At 40.9% G+C, this 16,936-nt stretch overlaps 1 protein-coding gene across 14 annotated transcripts in view; it reads right to left on the bottom strand.

Moving 5' to 3' along the window:
- Positions 1–12,916, bottom strand: part of LOC109638845 (adhesion G protein-coupled receptor L2-like) — an 87,529-nt gene extending 74,613 nt beyond the window's left edge. For 6 of the 14 annotated variants that reach the window (XM_069511130.1, XM_069511133.1, XM_069511131.1 and 3 more), the window contains exon 1: positions 12,244–12,916. The gene's annotated coding sequence lies outside the window, so the exon portion shown is untranslated. The remainder of the gene's footprint in view (positions 1–12,243) is intronic. The other 8 variants (XM_069511128.1, XM_069511137.1, XM_069511138.1 and 5 more) reach the window with 3 other exon arrangements.
- Positions 12,917–16,936: the final 4,020 nt, after the last annotated feature.

The raw sequence follows: 16,936 nt of genomic DNA, 5'->3' as shown, positions 1-16,936 counted from the left end.
GGTTGAGTGTTGCATTTCTTTACAAATCATCAGGGGACAATTTGTTAAATGACATAAGCACATGTTTGGTAGGTGACGCCATAAAACACAACGGTCACAGACACAAAGGCACGCATCACTTTGCATTAGGACTGAACTCTGGACGCTGCAACAGCACGATGAACTACAGACTCTGAAGGGGGGGGTTACTATGAAGTAACCCCCCCCTTCATAAAACTCAAACTATAAACTTATTATTATTGCATGACCAGTGTGAAGATACTCACTTAATTGGAAACTCAGTTTAATGTTAGGGCAATAAAAAAAATTTCAATTAATTTCATTAGTAGGAATATGACATTCAATATATATCAATATATAGCTTACATGCGTATACTGAAGAGGTTTAACTCATAATTAAATGTATTGCTGTTTATCAAGTGTTTGTCATTCTCTGATCATAAAGTTTAAACCCAAGCCCTTCCATCAGACTTTAAACTAAAAAGAAATATTAATGTGACATTTATCGTGATAATTATCGTTATCAAGAATGTAAACATTTTCTATCTTGTACTGTCGCCCAGTCCTAGTTTATATCATGATATAGTGTGTAAGTAAGTGTAAGTGTGTTGGATTCACAATTTAATATATTAATCTTTGTTCAATATTAATATTTGAGAATTTATGACAACTAGATCTATTTGAAGACAAAACCTTAGAATCTGGACCTTTTCACTAGTTTGTAACTTTAGTTAGACCAAAAAATAATAATAATAGATTAAAACATAAATAATAAAGAAAGTGACTTGAAGTCAATAGGTTGTGTTCTGGTTTATATGTATAAAATCTGAAAAAAGATTTCTTCACGTTCACTGGAATCTATAAATGATAAAACTGAATGAATGTATTATTATCAGTAACTACTTGCTACTTCCCACTCACACAATACATGACCAACACAACACAAAATTGTAAAATACTGATTAAGACAAACACCCTAAGAAGAGTGTCACCATAAATAACATGTGGTAGAGTGAGTATAATAATTAGTGATACTATATGATTAACAAACAGTGGGTAATTCTTGAGGAATGTGATTTTCCTTGACAACTTAAGTCTCTGGTGGTGTGAGGGATTCAGGAGGTGGAAATTGACTCCACACTCCACCCTGCAGGATTCCTAGCAATGTTTAATGATGCTCAAATCTGGCGAAGGGGGAAACCTCACCAGGAATCTGATTTAATTTGTGAAACCACAGCAACACCAGAGTAGTGGGCCTGTTCAAAAATTGCCTCATATATACCTCAGCCATTACACTATTGTGTGAAGTAATCATCAAACCTAATGAGTCCCGTGAGGGGGCTGCCAATGCTATTAAGGACCCACCACCACGTTTAACAGTCGGGCAGCAGACGTCTACTGGTGTTCTCGGCAGGTAAAACCATCAGGATCCAGGAGAGAGTGAGAAAGGCATTTTATTCGTTTTCCATTTCTCAGTCACCTACTCTGGTTTGTGACTCAGCCCTGGATATAAGTGTTCCTAAGGGCACCTGCATTATCAATTCCTGCTTTTTGATCAAAAATATATTTGGCTGAGATGTTTTACAGGGTTTCTTCTCAGTTTTATTGTGTTTACCTGCTCATCCTCACAGGTTTGTGTGAATATGCACCACTGAGCCACTGAGTCACATCCACTGTATTTTTGGAACTTTTGACACTTTTTCAATTAATCTAAATGTGTCTGTGGCACAGAATAACAATTACTCATTATTACTCATGCTGAGTTACTGGATTTGAAAGGTTGTGATTTAAAGCAGTTTTCATTGGTTGGTTTCTTTTGGTCTCTGCCGCCTCTTGAGGGATAAGTCTAGAGCTGCTTTCAGACAAGAACTGAAGTCCAGATATTCTCCAGTAATTATCGAAAGGACTGTATGTGAGAATGTAAATGTCCGAGTCAGTTAGAGGGCTGGCAGGAAAACTCCAGAGAAGGTCTGATGTCCACAGAATTCACACTGAGCGGGAATGTTGGTGACGTTTCTAACATGGACACAGAACAAAAAAAAACAAAAAAAGAAAGCAAATATCTCAGGATGAAAAAGAGGAGAAAGACAACAGAGATTTGAGAGCTGTTGGGCAGTGGGTTTTCTTAGAGCTCTGAGAATTTGCCGATATGCTGATGTTATGCAGTGTTATATTAAAAAGCTGATTTACGCAGCTGTAAAATTATTTATATTTGTCCAAATATCAAAAAAAGCATATTAGTACCTACAACCTGCTATCGTGAAATAATTACCAGCACTATGACTGACATGCTGTCGTGATTTTTCAGAAAGTTCCCTCTCATTTTGATATTTTTAGTTTCTGTGGCCAAGACACAAGTAATACATTTATTATTTGAGGAATAAAACTAATGTGGTGATAAGACTCTTTTGAAGCTGACCCACAACTGATAATTTAACCAGATATCATTAATTCCAAAGGCAAATGAAAATTTGTTCAATTTCATTAAGTCAAAAAGAGAAAAGAAGGTGTGATTGATGAAATTTTAGCAGTTTGTATGTGTGTGTCTGTGTGTGTGTGTGTGTGTGTGTGTGTGTGTGTTCTCCAAGCCCCAGAGCGCCTGATTATTTCAACTATTTCAACTCAAATTGTGTTATAATTCAACTGATCTGAAACATCATTAACATGCTTAACAACACTAATTAAAGGCTGATTATTCTGAATTATTGCTCTGATTAGAAAAATCTTTCTGTATGATACAGTATTTCACAACAGCTTTGAATATCAAGCTAATATCTCTCAGCCACTTTGCCCAGTTTAACCATTTGGCTGTGGTGATTTGGAAATAAGGCATGGACTTAATATGCACACACATGCTGCAGGCCTGGATGGGTTTCATGCTTGTTTTCAATTCAAAGTGCTTTTTTTTCCTGACTATCGGTTTCTATTAATTTGTCCACCCACTCTGTCTGTTCCTCTGGAAACTAAAAACACTGGCATCAATCTGCAGCATTTCCAGTGGGAAATGGCAGCTGGCTGGACTTGTTTTTCTTGTTCCTTTGCACATAATTACTTTTTTTGTTCTGTTCCTGTCCTCACTGACACAGTCTCATGGTTATTATTTTAGAGTTACTACCCATGATTCGGCTGTAAACCACTTCGTTTTCATTTTCAAAAATGGACCACTGCACTGGTGGGCCTGAAATGTCTTCTTCCTTCACAGCAGACACACTTATCCACCCTGTGAACAAGAAAAATGACTCTACGCGAATGCAACCTGAGCTGTAACAAGCTAGAATAATCAAAACTTACTCCATAATGTCACAACATATCTCTTAACAACTAAACCATTTCCCAAAAAAGTCCAATCTCAGGAGGCAGAACTCGCCAGATTTCTTTCTGTCAATACAACAATTCTGTGAGATTTTGCCAAAGATACAAACAGTTTTCAGAATCAAATGTGGTGATCCTTAGCCAAAAATGTCTCCATTTCTAAATAAATGTTAAAATGGAACCAAAATGAAGCCTAAAGGACAATTCAGGCACACCAAATTATACGCTTTACCCTTATTTCCATGAGTTGGTTCAGCTCGCTCCATTGTAATGCAAACTGGAGGGGCATACGAGCGCATAGAGAATGGATTGGAACAATGATGAAAGTGCCCGCTGTAAGAATCAGGACAGCTGTCAGGGTGTACATTTAGCAGTTAAGGGGAGAGGTTTTAATGAAATGCAGCTATGTGTGCAGCAGACAGAGACACAGACACTCGTTCCGTCTGCAGCGTGTTATACAGTTTGTCACTCAGGGTCAGAGGGGCAGCTCAAACCTCCATTTCTCCCTTTAGAAACAGACTGGGCTTGTGGCTGCGTGGTTTCTTCCTCCAGGAAACAGGGGCGAGTCTAGGTTTTTTATTTTACAATGAGGGGGCTCAGGGGGGGACCAAGTCCAGGGGGCCTGCGAAGGTTGTCTTCAGTCCTTCACAACTTCTATTATTATAATATATATATATATAACTGAATGTGTTGATAGCAAGAAGAGCGACGTGTGGTCTGTGGTGAGTTGTGTCTCTCCTCTGATTCCACATCACAAATCAAACAGCTATTGACAGCCCTATAATCCTTAAGTGTTGGACACTGTCAGATTGACAGGAGCCAGGTGTTTCCCCCTGGTACCCCCCAGGAGCCGATCATACTTAAGAGAGGGTTAGTGCCACCACATGCCACCCCTACAGAACACCCCTGCCTTGGGCCAAGAATATAACAAAAACAGAGGCTCAGGGTTGGGCTGGGCCAGGGGGCGGGCAATAAATATGATTTGTTCAGAATTTACATTTTCGAAGCTTTTTGAAACAACTGTTTTGACAGAATTAACTTGTACAATTTTGAAAATATATTCGAACAGGAATTGGCTTAAATATGCACCTTACAGATTTGGGAATTGTGCATGAATGTTAGCATGTATATTTGGCCCCTCTGTGTAAACTGTGGCCCTAATATGGCCCCTGATTTATAAAAATCCTGTTATTTTTACATTTACCTAATCGATCATTTAATCTACCTATTGTTTTATTAGTCCGACCAACAGTCCAAAACTCAAATGTTCAGTTTAAAGGTTCAGTGTGTAGAATTTAGTGACATCTAGAGGTGAAGTTGCATGTTGCAGCTGAATAGTCCTCATCTCCCCCTCCCCTTCCAAACATAAAAGAGAATCTGTTGTGAACTTCAGTTTTCATGAAAAGTTTTTTAGTTTGTCCAGTTTGGACAACAGTAAAAAACATGGCAGCCTTCACAAAGAGGACCCCCCTTCATGTAGATATAAAGTATTTAAATATAAAGAGTCACATTCTTTGGTAAAGAAAACAACAATTCATACAATTTAGATGAAACACACCAGTGAAAACATCACTAGGATTATTTTATATTCAATTTCTGCCAAAAATCCCTTTCACCTAAATCTTACACACTGGACCTTTAAGGCATAAAAAATGAATTAAATAAAATCCACCCACAAACCAGAGAACAGATGATGTTTTATCTGAAAAAAAATTACCTAAACAATTAATTAATTGTCAAAACAGTTCCACGTTAATTTTCTTTCAATTTACTCATCAATAAATCAACTAATCATTTCAGCTTTAGTGGCGACAAAGTTTAATTGCTCGCTCAAACTTATTCTGTTCCTTCACCTGACAGCTTCACCTCACATCACATCCTGACTTTAAACATTTGTTTCTACAAAATATTTAAAAATAAAAAAAAAGGCTAAGCCAGAGTGCCGTGTGTGCTCATACAACAAATACACAGCCACCACAGCACTTCTCAGGGCTTTAGAAACACAGAGGCTTCTGTAGATGCATTGCTTTTCTCTGCTGCCAACTTTCCCTTGTGCTGTGGCTTAACCCAACAGTGGTGTAAAGGATGCATGCTTCTTTTATTTTATTTTCAGCCCCCTGCCTCCTTTTTTCCTTCTCCTCCAGTACATCATTCCTTTGGGTGTTTGTGCAGTGTCCCTTAGTTACCGGATAAGAGACCCACCAGCTCAGAGAGTTAAAAGCCTGCCCTGTCCCACTCATACAAACAAGACCATCAATAATTCACCCTCATCGGGAAGCATTATCTAACGGCCTTATGAAAATTTAAAGTTTGTGGGTGACAATACAGAACCATGAAGAAAGTGCTCCACTCCAGGTGGCAACAGATACTATGTTTAAGTGGAGGCAGAGGGAGACTCGTCTGCAAGGCTGATTTCACCAGTGCACATAAAAGACAGACGCCTCGCTGAAACAAGTGATAGTCAATGAGAAGACACATCTGCACTCCACCGTGTGTGTGTGTGTGTGTGTGTGAGTGTGTGTCTGTGTGCAACTGTGCAGCACAGAGGTGGAAGCGTTTGCTTGGCTGTATCAACGCCCAGGCTCATTCTCATTGACAGTGAAATCCCTCTAAGCCTGGATCAATTACACCCAGCTCTGCTGTAATTAAAATGTCCCAACAAAGGTCTTAGGAGCACAGGACAGAAACCTACCCATTGAAAATAAACTCAGTCCAATCTATAGCACCATCTCCAGGAAAATAGCTTAAGATTAGATTCGTCTTTCTGCAGCAATAAGCACAAAATGTGTCCGAGCATGGCTGCCTTGCTCACAAATAATTTTTTTAATCCCCTAATAAGATCAAGATATTATTTTAGATAATGTGCAAAGTGCACGGGCTCACAAAAAATACAATTATAACCGCCATCAATGCAAGTACATTTATAAAGCGTTAGCCATTCTAAAACACAAAAGAAAACCTGTGCTTGTTTTTGTAGACCTTAACTACTACGAAAACTAATTATTTGTTCTCTTAAGTACCTCTGATGGTTGATTATGCTCTGCTGAGGAATGACAGAATGCTTATGGGTCTCCTAATTAAAACTCAGCAGTGAAGTGATTAGCAATCACAACTGCACTCTTCAAATATCAAGATCTGATTTGCTTGGCTGATCAACAACCGTCCTTCTCTCGCTGCATCTCACAGGGTCTGCAGTCCCTCTCTCTGTGTGTGTGTGTGTGTGTGTGTGTGTGTGTGTGTGTGTGTGTGTGTTAATAAGGCCCCTGAAATGGGGGGAAATCAGCACAACTCTGCAAGAAAAGGCTCAGCTGAATTTTCTTTATCTCATAATTTCTGCCTTTTTTGCCAGGATGTCATTTCTGTTTATTTTAATGCTGAGTGCCAGCAATCATGAAACAAGATTACACACCACCACTGATGAACGCTTAAATGTTTTTGGTTGTACATGATAATTCGTCATGGTATGAACCCTGAGTTTAAAATATCAGTAACATTACTTATGGCAGCCACAGAAATGAAAGTTGAAAGCTGCTCCCTCATTGCATCGAGGAGGGACTGTTCCACAGACACAGAGAGAGCAAGATGGCTGACTGCACTGACACATTTTGAAAGCATGCCTCGCCATCCTAGGTAATAGATTCTCTTTGCCGTGCGACTCCCACCGCTTCTCATCTTCTGTGACAACGCCTGCCAATCCAAGCCCGGGGAATGTTCAAGGGCTTTGACAATATCTCCTCACCTTGAAAACACATTGGCTTCATCACAAGACACCAAGTAGGCATCAAAAAAAGCCATTAGACAAGGCACACAAAGAACTGGAAGGCTACAAGTGCACAGCTCCCTAAAGATCGGCTTTAAAAGTATTCTTTCTATACGTTACGACAACAACAACAAATGCCAGCAATACCGTGGGAGGTGACATTTAAATGTTGGAGAGAAAACGGCACTGCAAGAGAGGAGCACTAAATGTGGAGGGCTGTTGTGATCATTTATAAGAATCTGCAGCAAAGCTGAGGTAAGTGAATGAACTTAAAAATATATATTTAATTTAGCCTTTCAATGCACTAAGTAACTAGTTTCTCAGGGAGCAAATGTGCTGGTGCTGTTCATGTAAAAGCTCTTAGAGTTCAAGCTCAGTCTGTCACATTCAGACTTAATGTACGTGACTTATTTGGATATGGGTGTCAGTGAGTACCTGTTCCAATTCCCCTCTTTGCTGTGCAAAATGAAAAATAACAACGTTACATGAAATCAGAAAAGTGATTTACATTTTTATACGATTCATGAGGACAGGGATGGGTTTCTCTGCAGTGAAGCATGGCCCCAGCCTCCATTTGTAGGATAATTATACGATACTATTTAGGAATTTGAAGAGGAGAGAAGCATCTCCAAGCTGAAGACTGATGACCTGTCAGATACACCTAATACCAACACAAAGCCCTCAGCCTTTAATCTGCACACTTCCTGTGACCTGTACTGTGACAGAACCAAATAAAGCACACTATCTCCGAATCCCCCCGAGACAGAGCAGTGTCCTCATATGCTAATGTCCGCCAGTGTTGGAGGAGAAGCTTCTAGGGCGGCCCAGACAACTCACAGGTCAGTGCTAATCTTCTGATATATGCAGCCTAAAGACGCAGGACACATCCATCACACGCTGCCGACGGCTCCCCAACTGGGAGAGATCTGAACGCACCAAAGGGTTAACACACACCCCAAAGAGACCTCTGATGATCCATCACTCAAGAAACCAGCCTCCCTTTGAGTGAAGCGTCCTTTAACAACACCATTGGTAGCTTTCTTAGCGAAGGCTCGGCGGCGAGCGCGCATACAGCCAGCGTGACTGCTCGACCGGAGCTCCGAGCCTCTGTTGATCATTAAACATCCATTTTGAACCAGTGGGGGAAAGTTAACTGTCATTTTAAAAACAGAAGGTGGTGGTATGGAGGGGAATTTTTTGCTCCCTCAGATGTATTTTTTCAGTGAAAAGGAGCGAGACCATATATCCATCCATCGGGTTAACTACCCTAACGCATAATCATTCGTTTCAGTCATCTGTCTCTTTATTTTTGAGGCGAGCCACAAAATAGCTACGATGGGTTTTTGGACTTAAATGAGAAACTCACCCCAAAGTACTTTGTTAAATAAACAAAATGCCCTTCCTTTTTTTAATCCACTCCTCTCTTGGCCCTTGTCCCTCCTTTTTCTTCCTCTTCCTCTGGTTAACGGGCCAAATGACAACAACAAGAGTGCAGCTTCCAGCCAGCGTCAGTATGTTCTGTGGAGGCCTTTTCTCAGCTTCAGTGGGAAATGTCAGGTTTGGTGTCAGCCCCTCAGAATCAGATACTCTAGACTATTTTGTAGCAGCACTTACCCAGAAAGAAACTCATCCTGGAAGGAGCACCGATGCCAATTTCTCCACGGATAGTGGCCTTAACAGAGCAGAATGCATGTACCTCTCCTCTTCAGCAGCCTTTTAATAATCTGAACAACCAGGCTCGCCTCAGCACACCACAGCATGGTCTCCACTCCACTCTCCACTTTTCCTTGACTCGACAAACTTACTGCACTTGCTTTTTTTTCTTCCTTTTTTCCATTTTAATCGCCCCTGCTCTGCCCTCTTACTCATACACGATGCAAAGATCCCGGTTACCTGGGCTTCTGTCAGAAGGCGTTGTAAGAAACACAGGAAACCATCGACTGATGTCAGGTCAGCACAACAGGAAAAAAAAAAAAAAAAGAATTACGCCATTCATCTGAAAATGCACTTAACATCAGAATATTTCTAACAGATGTAAAGAGTATTTCTCTGCTAAGACCAACCCAATCAGAACTGTCCTGTGTACCATTATTCATCCCTCTCTCTCTCCATCACCCCCCCCTCTCTCTGTCCATTTGTTTGTCCAACTTTTTCACAGCGAGCGTGTCAGAGGAATTGAACAAGACAGCTGTCAAACCCACCCTTCTTGAGTGAAGATGGCAGGTGAGGTCCTGTTTTTTTTCCCCCTCTCTCTCTACCTCTCTCTCCTTCTCCTTCCTGCTCTCTTCGGCTCAGATCTAAATACTGCTCTCCCACCCTCTTTCCCTAAGTTTCGTGATGTTATTTTGACGGAACAAAGGGAAGAAAGAGGGGAAGGAGCGAGCTCTCATCTCTGGCAGGTTGGGGAGCAGTTGGCTTGTGTTATTACCCAGGAGCGGGATGACCATGAAGGGGCCACCGACCCCTACTGCGCTCCCATTGGCATTTACATTCCCTGTCTCTGTGTAATAACATCTCACAAGCTGCACTTTCTTTCACTATTAACCTATGCTGATCCTATTTTCAAAGTGAGGGCACGGGCGAAAAATAAAAAAGTGCTTCTCTTTTTTTTGTTTCTCTCATTAGAAATGTGTGCAAGGGTTTCTTTTTTTTCCATCAAACTAAAGATTGCGGAGAACATTAGGCCACGCATCACAAGTAGAAGAAAGAAGAGATCCATCAAAATAAACAGCGTCTTGCCGCATTCTTTCTCTGACAAACAACAGCTGCACAAAATGGGAAATAAATATTATCTCTGCGACAGAAAAACAATCAGACACAACTAGGTAGTCGGAGTCTCTCACAAAGACTGGAATCCTCTGCGTCTTTACATATACACTCACTGAATGTGGAATTTAAGCATTTAATTTTTTTGCGAGAAACAACTCGAAAACAAATTCTTTTTTAAGCATTTTAGATGAGGAGTGCTGCGGTCGAAATTACCAGTCAAAATGTGTAAACAGATTTCCTTTTTTCAGCAACTTATTTATGCTTTTTCTTTTTCCTCACCACAGACGCTCGAGAGATGCAGACCGTGGTTGATGTTTTATGCTCACCCCGGGAAAAACTGTTGGGGGGGAAATGTTTTAAACGGACGAAAATCTTTTTTAACATGACCACGTCTGAATGGCGTCCAACATTTCCACTAAACACACAGCTTCTGGTGTTAGATTATGGCCAACAAATTCTCCCCATCCACACTAAATCTGCTTCCAACACAAACACTTGCTTCTCACACACACACACACACACACACACTATTAACTGCAGTGTCCAGCAATCCTGTGACTAGTATCCACCAGCAGCAGCAGCAGCAGCAGCAGCAGCAGCTCCCCATCAGAACAAAACTGCTTAGAGGAAGGGGGCTGGTAGCTCAAGTTCTCCCTATTGAAATGCAGACACTTTGATATGGAAATTGGCAGTTACAAAAACCCGCTAGAATTCACACTAGCATGCATTGAAACCATTTGCGCAATGTGAGATGTGATGGCACTTCCTCCCAAGACAACACAGACAAATGGACCAAACCAGCACTTCTGGGGTTGCGGGCGAGAGATAGAGCAGAGGTAGAGAGAGAGAGAGGGTGGAGGCAACAGAACATTTGCGACCCCCCCCCCCCCCCCCCCCCCCACCTCCTTCTCTTTCTCTCTCACTTTGAATTCCTACCATCCAACCGTCCCAGCATTTGTGTGGAGAAGCTGCCTGAGCTGAAATTCAGGGTTTTTCAAAGACCAACATCTAAATTCACTCCCAAAAAAAACCATCCTATTATAAACTGCAGGCAGGAGAGGAAGTGACCTTTCCTCCTCTGGAACCACTGATGGGTATGTCAGGGTGAAAAAGATTTTAAAAAAGCACATTCACCATCATCCCAGCCGAGGAGCACTTTTTGGTCTTCTGTCTTCTGACACAGAATATTAGGAGCCGCTGTTAAAAATATGGCAGCGAGACAAATTTGTCACGACCTGCATACTACGCCTTATATAATGCTGCAGTTCTCTGTCATTACAATTGTGCGTTTGTTTTCAATACCAAAAACTGCAGCTGAAAAGTCATCATCTGTACCTCCCTGCGTGAAGGCTGTTATATAAGTACATGTCAAAGATGCTCTCAGTTTCCAAACTTGTCAGTATATGACTTATATAATGTTGCAGCACTAACCTGACTTGGCTTTGACAGTATGGATTATGTGCAAATGTTATTTTAACCTAATATTTCAGTCCGACACGAGCCCAGCTCTCCTGGGCCTCCTTTTTTTTAGCTGATGTGTATGTGGCCCTATTTCTAAAAGCCTCACGTGAGAGTGAGATATGGCTCCCTCAGCCTGTAAAAACTGTGTGTGTGTGTGTGTGTATGTGTGTGTGTGTGTGTGTGTATGTGTGTGTGTGTGTGTGTGTATGTGTGTGTGTGTGTGTGTGTGTGTGTGTGTGTGTGTGTGTCCCATCATCACACATGGCTGGCTTAGGTCTGTGAATTATACATGCTCTGTGAAATGATCTTATTTTATAGCCGCAAAATGGAGAGCTAAATGGAGACAGTAACTGACGTGCAGCTACTTAGCTCCTGGTGTCCCGGGCTGGGTGGAGATGTTTGTGTGAGTTCTTGATTTCTTGCACCGTGTTATCACGCTGATTATCATCGTTGAATTGCTCACAAATCAACTCCCATTTGGTTTTACAGGCTTTAAATTCATATCCAGGACCTGCTTTCTCATCATGCACAACTTCAATAAATAATAATCCCATTTGTGTCCTTTTTAAACATCTTAAATCTTAAGAATAGTGACTACATTTTACCATGTGGATGGAAATGCACTATTTGGTAGGCTTCTAATTTAAATTGCATACAGATACATTAACTCAAATCTACATTGGAGTGATCTTTGAGGCCATGCAACTTCATTTTAATTAAAAGTCTGCAGGCTACACACTCAGAAATTATGTTATACACTACAGGGCTGTGTATTGATTCCCTCGCTACAGTTTTAAACTGCTGGAGGAGTCCGTGGGCCCGCTCCCTGACATTTGCCTCATCCTATCTCGGGAGTGTAAATAAATGGTATCGATTCTGCAGAGGAATAAGCCAGCATCTCTGGAAACACTCAAAACATCCGCTTTTTAAAGGCTACTTACAGTGGTGCGCCGTGCCAAAATATGGATGCCGCCTCGTAGTGTGAATTTTAGATCAACACCAGGAGCCCCCCTCCTCTGGTCTCCTCTCCTCTTTCAGAAGAGGCCCCCAGAAACTAAGCGGCTGGTCGCACAAAGACGGCTGGGGCTCGGCTGCATGCTCCACTTTCTTCACTGCGCACGGATGGCGGGATTTCCCGTGGCAGGTATATGTACTTCTTCCAGCCGGCACGTCCGACGCCGAGCCGATAGCTCCATGTCGAGGTGGATCTGTTCAAAAGTAAAGATCGGTACCTCCTCCTCCTGCTTTCGGTTGTGTGTGCGTGCGCCCGGGCTCCTTCCGACGGGAGCGATACGCGCAGACTGCATAAAAACACAGGATCACTTCAAGGAGACGAGATGCGCCCCTGCGAAAAAAAATCTAACTCCGAGCACGTCTCCCACACACACACACACTGACAAGTCTGTCTGAGTCTCCAGCGGCCTGGCTCACACTGAGCTGTAGCAGGACTTGTCTAGTCGGTCCTTTTTCCGCGGTGCGCTCCTGGTCGTTCCCTCCGCGCCTCATCCACACTCCGTGCAGACAGTCGGAGCTACAGCCGGGACTGGAGGCGAACGAGGCGGTGAGAAGCGGCGCACAGGTCCCCTGCTCTGCAGCAGCTGGCTGTGGAGTCGCGCGCAAAACCTGGAGCGGATCTCCGGCAGGGTGCGGACCGGAGTCCCGTGTACTAATTATGACGGCTCACGATTAAAGGGAGAGTTCACCCAAAAATGAACATTCACCCCTTATCTACTTACAGCTATGATGAAGGAGGGTTTGAGTCCAAAAAAACACTTTTGGACTCTCAGGGGTGAACAGTTCAGCAGCCAAATCCAAAACAATTGAAGTAAATGACGACAACTTCTTAAAATGTAAAAAAAAACCAACATAACGACACATAACATAGCCCTGATATTCAAATTCAACTCGAAACAAGGTCATTTACATCATGTTTTAAGCCTAAATGTCTGCTAACGGAAGTAGCAACACTACAGCAGCAATAGGTTGTTTGTGCATGTGTGTGTGTGTGTGTGTGTGTGTGTGTGTGTGTGTGTGTGAACGCGGCTCCAGAGGATATCAGAGGAAATTTAGGCTAAAAACATTGTGTAAATGTTTTCACCAGTGTATAATCATCAAAGTTGTACTAATTTTTGTTTTCTTTACCCTAGAATGAACCCTTTATATTGAAATACTTTATATGTACATCAGGAGCGGGTCCTCTCTACGGAGGCCGCCATGTTTTCTACAGCCAAACTAAACACCTTTTGAGTTTTTATGACAACTGAAGTTCACCACAGGTTCTTGTTCATGTTTGGAAGGGGAGGGTGAGATGAGGGGTATGCAGCAGCAACATGCAACTTCACTACTATTTGATTCTAAACACTGAACCTTTAGCTCGTGTTTTCACCTCTCATGCACGTGTTACAGCCCAAACAAGTGCTGCTGTATTTCAGCCAAGCTCCTGGACTTTAACAATCCAAGTTAGATCATCGTTAAATCAGGATCCCCTGCTGATTAATCAAGAGAAGAGTGCAGAGAGTGCGGGAGCGCTCATTAGCAAAAACATGCTTCTGAAAGCAGCTCATATAAATGACACACTTATTCTAATTCTCTTTTAAATTCAGTAGTGCAGCCAGTAGTTTGTATCTGGATAATTATTGTTATGTAATAAAGAGAACAAACAAGACACAGTACTGGGGCAGAGAGAAGATCTGTTTTAATTGGGTGACTCCAAAGTCTGCAAAATGCAAAATGCCTCATAATGATGTGAAACTCATCTTTTATTACTTTTTTGAAACAAGAGGTACTTTGTTAAACAAGACCATGTTATCACAGAGGGAACCTTGAAACGTATTCTATAACATTACAAACAATAGTCGAAGAATTGGTTTAGCATCCAATCATTCCAGTAGTTCACTCATCTCTGAAAGCCCTGCGAACTTTGTTGCAACTATTTTCGTAAGTGATTAATGATTTATTCATATTTTGTCATTGTGAAAGTGAAAAAGCAACTATCGTCCTGTTCCAGCTTTTTAATTGTGAGGATTTCCTAATGTCTTCTAGTCTTATTTGACAATAAACTGAATACTTTTGGATCTTCGCACAAAACAGAAGATGTCACATTGAGCTTTAGACGTGCACTTTCTATGAACACTATGAATCTATTGGTCAAAAACCCTTTAATGAATAATGACAGTAAGAATGAAGAACAAATAAGTGGTGGGGTATAATGTTACAAGGGCTACAATATGTGCAGAAGGAATTCATGCAGATGTATGTCAGTGACTTAGGTGTGTGATATGTACATCATGGAAAGAGCCAATGAATGGTGTACAGTGGGATGAGTCTGGCTATGTCATGTACAGTATAACCGCCAAGCAAGTATGTAATATGTTCAGTGTAATATAAATCCTGGGAAAGGAAAAAGGCAGGGATTAACCTCAACCTTGTAAAAAAATAAATAAATCCAGAAGTCCTATAATCAGACACATGCACCTAAACTCCCAGTATAATCAGTTCCTCAGAGCAGATGCTGACACACGCTATGGGTAAACATCCATCCATATGTTCGTGGCAAGATATTGCAATATTCAACGCCTCCCTTTGAATTTTTTTCTTGTCGACATGGAAAAGCATCTGCAGCAGGATTTAAACTGCAGAGCTTTACAATGCTTCACTGAAACCCTGGATAATACTGCAAATAACATAGTCCTGGATATATTTAAATACGGTTAATTTAATTTACAGTCCTATATTAACATATCACATGTCAAAACCTCTCTTGTAAATATATATATATATATATATGACTTTATATTTCACATATTAAAGAACCTTCAGAGAGTCTTTTTCCCAAAGTAGATTTGTGTTTTTCCTCGTGTTCCAAGCAGCAGGTTTCTTTTAATCTCTGTGTGGTATGAAAATCAATAGACAAACTCTTAAAACTTGTTTGAGCTAAATGCAACTTTTTTTTTTAAACAGAGACTGCGTACACAACTCGAGTAAGTGTTTTTTTCTCCTTTCTTTTCACTGATGGTTTATGCAGCGTGGTTTACAAATTGAATAGCTTGTATACACTATTTGCACAAAATGGGCTATAACATTAAAAAAAACAATAATCCATTGATTTCACATTTTGCTCAAAACTGAGCCTTATTTCTTCTTATGACCTTTTAAGTGCTGTGATTATGCCCTGAAACAAACTGCATTATTCATCCATGAAGCTGGATTATGTTGACTAGTGGATATTTGTGAGACAAAAGGAAATAAACCATAAACTGCTAAATGTCCTCTTGGAAAATTCTAAGATTGTGACAGAGCTAAAGAGACTGTGCGTGTGTGTTGAGGCCAGTATGAAGTCACTATCTTGTGATTCAAGTGCTCATAAGAATATTCAGAGAATGACACACAGATTTTTCAAACCACATGGTTTTTATCTTTGCTCGTTGTGTTTTTACTGAACAAAAACAACACTGTTATGCAAATATCTTCGTATAATGTATCGCCACAGTTTCCACAGAATCTTGGCTTTAAGTGAGAAAAATTATCTAGATGCAAAAAGGAATTTTCTGTTGTCCTGACCCTGTCTCCTTCTTTCTTTTAAAGCCCACCAGGGCTTCTTTGTTGGTTACAATGGAAAGGGGACAAAGTGAATCCTGATTTCACGGTTGTGAATGGAGACCCGAGTGGTGACTGACTCGAAACCTCCCCAAAAAAAACTAAAAACTAAAACTGAGATTACTGGCAAAGATACGGCTTCTGATGATAAAATAACACTTCAAAGCTGCAAAAAAAACCTCAGGATTTTTAGCGTAAGGTGCAAAACATTGGCATCAAATTGTAATTTGTGAACAAATATGATATAATCTTAATGACTAAGTGGACGACAACATGTTTGTGTAAAGATCTCTAATTATTCAGTCATGATTTGTTGACTACTGACAGCTGCGGGCTACATATTTCCATCTTGCAAATAGAGGATAAAAAAATAAACGAAGAAATGAATGTATTTCACAATGTTCTGATTTATTTGTCACCACGCAAAGGCTATCATTAGAAATCATTAGACCTGGGATATGCCACAGCCACACAGCACACTAATGCTTCATGAGATGTGTAATGTCAACCTGTGCTGCGCTACCAGCTGTGTCCTTATTGTGAGCAGAGGGATCTCAGCACAGCCACCTTTCTGCTCCGGAAACATGCCATATTTGATGAGCTGTCTGAGCTCCATCATTAAACCTCTAAATATCCTGCAAAGTTTCTGTTGTCATTTGTCGACAATCAATGTACTGGAAGGAAAATGATCTGCTCAGCTGGAAGCAGGTTTATGGCAACATTTGCCTCCGGTTTTTAAGTTCAGCCCCATGCAGCTTTCTTTTGAACATGATATTTTACTGTTAGAAGGAGCTTTCATTCTTCCCCAACACAATTCCTATTTTTAGATCCTTACTTTTCAGCACTGTAATAAAAAAACAAATTCAGGCAAAGGACATATTTGTATGAGAAAAGTCGATATAAGAACAAACACTTTGGAAATATTAATGTCTTTAAATATCACTTCACTTTTCATCCCTTCATGAGCCAAAGTACATAGCCAGGTCAGTGGTTTGCGTTACACGTGGCTTCAATAAAAAACAGTCCCCTGGCCGCACA

This window comes from Paralichthys olivaceus, chromosome 16, assembly GCF_024713975.1.
Source record: "Paralichthys olivaceus isolate ysfri-2021 chromosome 16, ASM2471397v2, whole genome shotgun sequence".
NCBI lineage: Eukaryota > Metazoa > Chordata > Actinopteri > Pleuronectiformes > Paralichthyidae > Paralichthys > Paralichthys olivaceus.
The sequence above is the reverse complement of the archived record's forward strand: the minus strand, read 5'-3'. Positions and strand labels throughout refer to the sequence as shown.